Source organism: Piliocolobus tephrosceles, chromosome 15 (genome assembly GCF_002776525.5).
Source record: "Piliocolobus tephrosceles isolate RC106 chromosome 15, ASM277652v3, whole genome shotgun sequence".
Taxonomy (NCBI): Eukaryota; Metazoa; Chordata; class Mammalia; order Primates; family Cercopithecidae; genus Piliocolobus; species Piliocolobus tephrosceles.
This window is the reverse complement of record NC_045448.1, coordinates 92,093,668-92,099,466: the sequence shown is the minus strand read 5'-3', so window position 1 is coordinate 92,099,466 and position 5,799 is coordinate 92,093,668.

Here is a 5,799-nt window from a genome sequence, read left to right as displayed (position 1 = left end):
ATGTCTGTTGACAATTTATATCGTGTTTTAAATGATGTTTCTTGGCCTCTTTAACTTATTATTATTATTATTATTGTTATTTGAGATGGAGTCTGGCTCTGCTGCCCAGGCTGGAGTGCAGTGGCGCGATCTCGGCTCACTACAAGCTCCGCCTTCTGGGTTCACGCCATTCTCCTGCCTCAGCCTCCCGAATAGCTGGGACTACAGGCGCCCACCACCATGCCCGGCTAGTTTTTTTGTATTTTCAGTAGAGATAGGATTTCATCGTGTTAGCCAGGATGGTCTCCATCTCCTGACCTCATGATCTGCCCGCCTCGGCCACCCAAAGTGCTGGGATTATAGGCGTGAGCCACTGCGCCCAGCCCGAGAATCCTCTTATTACCTAAATAACTTCCTACTCCACTCACACCCACAATCTTTCTATAATCCACATTATCTCCAGAGACAGGAGTTTGGGAAGTTCCCTCAGCAAGAGGGAACTTTATATTGTTCAGGAATTCTTTAAGAAGGTTTTACACAGTTGGGGAAACCAGGGAAAAGTAGGTATGTCACTGCTTTGCTGAGGAGCACTGACTCACATGCCTTGGAATGATTCAGTAAACCTTCGATAGATGGCCTAAGATACTAACAGGAGCCATCTCATTAAGCTATATAGTTAAATAAAAGTATAATTTAGAACTTACATGTCAAAGTCTTCTACTACAAAGATGACAAATATTTGGCTAAAACTGCAATGTTTGTCCCAGTTGACAAAACGGTAATCTAGTCCCTGCCCTTCTTACTCTGGTTTTCCCTTTTAAACATTTATTTTTTTACATTTTAATTTTTCATTTGACAAATGCATATTTCCTCTTTATACCATGCTTCTGAGTGTCACTCTGATAAATACCTTCAATGACCAGACACAGGATTGTGGAGTTTGTTGTGAACACGTCCCACGGATAGGGAGACTCAGATAACCTAACTGAAGGCTCTAGAAAAGAAAGGAAACTTTCTTTTTCTTCCATACAGAGCTTGCCCCCATTATTTCAGTGTACACAAACCAACATCAATTCTTTAACACAAAAATAAAAATACTCAAGATCGAGCAATTGTGAGTGGAATCATCTTTCCAGAAGTCAAATCTTCTAGCGGCAACCTTCAGCATATACTACATAAATGAAAAGAAGTTGGTAATGAGTAAAACTTTCCTACCTCATTCCATTTTTATCTTCTACCCATTGACAACACTTTCTGTCTTCTCACAAGTATTGAGTAGAAACACTGCCAACTCTTCACCTTTATCAGGCTCATTCCCAGAGCCAGGAGAAGATGTGACTTATTTGGTGGATGGGAAATCTTACCCACTGGTCCTATCAAATCCATTGGCTCACGTTTGCCTATTAGTAAGGCAAATTTACTCAGTGATCAATGAATACATCTGGTCTCTCTTTCTCCTCTGGATTCTGAACAGGAGAAGTGGAAGGCAGGTGAAGACCTTCCCTACCCTGGGTGGGTAACTGACTCTTCTTCAGATGAACTTCTTTTGTTCAGGTTCTAAAGTCAAGGCTAGGGGGAAGTATTAGAAGTCTTTTTTGGTCAACAATAAGCCATAGTTTCTAAATCAGCTTTATTAGGAATAATGTATTTGGATATTGATCTGACCTCTTGTTTTTATTTCTAAGTTGGTTTGGCACTGAAAAGGAAGAGGTTTGTTATCTGTCCACACCCCTAATGACCTGACACCCATGAATCCATGGTTTAGTGGAATCCAGATCTCTTAAGAAGCAGATATAAAATATTTATTGCTATCCAACTGTGATTACTATATTTCCAACTGTGCTATTGTCCATAAGTAGAGTCTGCATACATGTTTCTGGTTCATATGTGCCTAGGGTTCCAGAGCATTACATTTCCGTTAAAATGTAGATCCCAAGAATGCCAGAGAGGGTCAGGCAGAGGATAGACAGTGATTTTCATATACTGCAGTAGGAAGGTGGATCCACCTCTTGGCTGATACTTGTAATCATGAAGTGTGGGAAAGTATGACCAGATTGAGTAAATGACCAGAAATTCAAAACTAAGCCACAATAAATTTGTCTATTTCTGCTTTTGCTGACTGCTATCAGTGTTACATGAAAAACAGTATTGGTGAGACCAATGTTTTGGAGCTTTAACTCTGTGATTTCTTCTAGTAATATTACAGTTCAGACCTTCTATTTAAATCTTTATTTGGAGTTGATATTAGTATGTGGTGTAAATTAAGGGTCTAACTTTATTTTTCTTGTGGATATTCAGTTTTCTCAACACCGTTTGTAGAACAGATTATCCTTAAACCATTGTATGTCCTTGGCACCTTTGTCAAAAATAAGTTGACTTTGTGTGGGTTTATTTCTGGGTTTTCCATTTTGTTTAAGTAGCCAATTTGTCTGTTTATATGCCACTACCATGCTATTTGGATTACAATTGTTTTACAATATGTAATGAAATCAGGTAGTATGCTGTCTCTAGCTTTGTTCTTTTTGCTTGAGATTATTTTGTCTGTTTGAGGTCTGTTCGATACAAATGTCAAGATTCTTTTTTCCATTTCTGTAAAAGAATGTCATTGGAATTTTGACAGTGATTGCATCAAATATGTTGCTTTTGGTATTTTGTTCATTTTCACAATATTAATTCATCCCATCCACAAGCACGAGATTTTTTTTCATTTATTTGTGTTTTTAAATTTTTGTTCATTGGTGTTTTATAGTTTTTTGTATACAGGACTTTTAATTTTTTGCTTAAATTTACACCTAAGTATTTAATTTGTGTTGCTATTGTACTTGGGATTTTTAAAAAAATTTCTTCAGGTAGTTTGTTACTTATATACAGAAACACTTCTGATCTTTGTTAGTTTATTCTGTATCCTGCAACCTTATTGAATTCATGCATCAGTAATAACAGTTTTTGGTGGAATATTTAGGGTTTTCTATATACAGGATCATGTTATCTGCAATTAGAGATAATTTCACTTATTTTTTTTTTCTGAGTAGGATGCTTTTACTTTCTTGTCTAATTGTTCTATCTAGGAATTCCACTGTTACGATGAAAAGAAGTGGTGAGAGTGGTCATCATTGTCTTGTCCCTGAACATGGAGGAAAAGCTTTCAACTTTTCGTGGTTGAGAATAATGTTAGCTAGGCTGGGCGAGGTGGCTCAAGCCTGTAATCCCAGCACAGTGGGAGGCCGAGACGGGCGGATCACGAGGTCAGGAGATCGAGACCATACTGGCTAACACGGTGAAACCCCGTCTCTACTAAAAATACAAAAACTAGCCGGGCGAGGTGGCGGGCGCCTGTAGTCCCAGCTACTCGGGAGGCTGAGGCAGGAGAATGGCGTAAACCCGGGAGGCGGAGCTTGCAGTGAGCTGAGATCTGGCCACTGCACTCCAGTCCGGGCCACAGAGCGAGACTCTGCCTCAAAAAAAAAAAAAAAAGAGAATAATGTTAGCTAAGGGCTTGTACATACATGGTTCTTTTTTGTGTTGAGATACATTTTCTCTATACTTAATTTGTTGAGAGCTTTCATCATGAAAGGGTTTTAAATTTTGTCATGCACTTTTTCTGTATGTATTGGGAGAATCATATGATTTTTGTCTTTGACTTTGTTCATGCATTTATCACATGTATCCATATGCATATGTTGAAACCACCTTGCATCCAAAAGATAAATCCCACTTAATCATGGTGAATGATTCCATTCATATATTCTTAACTTTGGTTTCTAATATTTTGCTGAAGATTTTTGTATCAAGGTTCATTACCGACATTGGCCTAGTATTTTCTTCTCTTGTAGTGTCCTTGTCTGTCTTTGGTATCAGAATGATGGTAGCCTAATAAAATGAGTTTGGAAGTATTTCCTCTATTTCGCTTTTTTGAAAGAGTTTGAGAGTAATTAGTATTATTTCTTTAAAGGTTTGTCAGAATTCAGCAGTGAAGCCTTCTGGTCCTATGCTTTTCTTTCATGGGAGGCTTTTAATTTCTGCTTCAATTTCCTTATTATTTATTAGTCCATTCAAATTTTTCTGTTTCTTCATGATTCAGTCTTAGTAAGTTTTATATTTGTGGAAGTGTTTTTATTTCTTCTGTGTTATCCAAGTTGTTGGCATACAAATGTTCATTATATGAACAATTGTAATCCTTTGTATTTTAGTGTTAAAATTTGTAATTTCTCTTATTTCATTTCTGATCTTATTTGTTGGAATAGTCTTTTTTCTAGTTAGTCTAGATATGGATTGGTTGACTTTGTTTATTGCCTTTAAAAAAAGTTCAGTATTAATTCTTTCCACTGAGTTTCTCATATCTATTTTATTTATTTCTACTTTAATCTTTGCTATTTTCTTATTTCTGCTAATTCTTGGCTTTGTTTCTCTTCTAGTTCATTGAAGTATAATGTTAGATATTTTTAATTTGTAGTTGTTCTTTTTTTGGTATAGGAATTTAATGCCATACATTTTCATCATAAGATTCATTTAAGTACATTCTATAAGTTTTGGTTGTTGTGTTTTCATTTTTGTGTGCCTTAAAATATGCTTTTTTATTTTTTCTGTAACTCATGGGCCATGAATATGTTAAATTTTGCCATTTTATGTATTTTTCAAGATTTATTCTGTTATTGATTTCTAACTTTATGCCCTTGGAATGCAAAAATTTTCTTTATATAATTCAATTTTCTAATATTTGTTAAGATCTGTTTTGTGGCTTAACATATGATAGATCCTGGAGAATGTTCCACCCACATTTCAGAAGAACATGTATACTGCTGCTGTTGGATAAGATGTTTTGGGTATGTCTGTTAGATCAAGTTGCTCTAAAGTGTAATTCAAATCTAATGTTTCTTAATTTATTATCTTTCTAAATGTTCTTTCCATTGTTGAAATTGGGGTATTGAGGTCTCCTACTCTTATTGTATTGCAGTATATTTTTCTCATCAGATTATTTAATAATTGCTTTATGAATGTAGGTCTTCTGACCTTGAGTGCATATATATTTACAAGTATTATGTCTTCATGATGAATTAACTCCTTTATCATTATGCAGTGAACCCTATCTCTTTTATAGGTTTTTGACTTAGTTTATTTCTTCTAATAATAAGTATATCTCTCCTTGCTCTAGTTTCCATTTGCATGGAATATCTTTTTTCATCTTTTCATTTTCAACCTATATATGTCTTACTAGTAAAGTGAGTCTCTTGTAGGCAGCACATGGTTGAATCTTGTTTTTTATTGTATCCATTGAGAGGCTCTATGACTTTTATTTGACAATGTAATCCACTTACTATCAAGATAATTATTTATAGGGAAGGACTTGCTACTGCCACTTTGTAATTTTTTTTCTGATTGCTTTATAGGTTCTTTGTTTCCTTTTTCTCTCTTGTTGAACTCCTGTAGTTTGATGGCTTTCTGTGGTGGTATGCTTTAAAATTTTGAATAAATTGCAAAATAAACTGTTTTATTTTGTGCAGTTACTACAGGTTTTGTTTTGTGGTTATCATGAAACTTATGTAAAATAACGTATTCTTATAACAAGCTACTCAAACAACTTCTGATAACAACTTCTCTCTAATTGCATCCAAAAGTCTACAGTTTCATTCTCTCCCACCTTTACAATTTTATGTCAAAATTTACATTTGTGTTTCATATTTACTTATCTTAACAATTTATTGTAGCTAGAGTTATTTTCAGTAGCTTTGTCTGCTAACCCTAATAGTAGTGATAAAATTGCTTTACAAACCACCCTCAGAATATTAGAGCATTTTGAGCATGACTGTGTGTTATGGATGG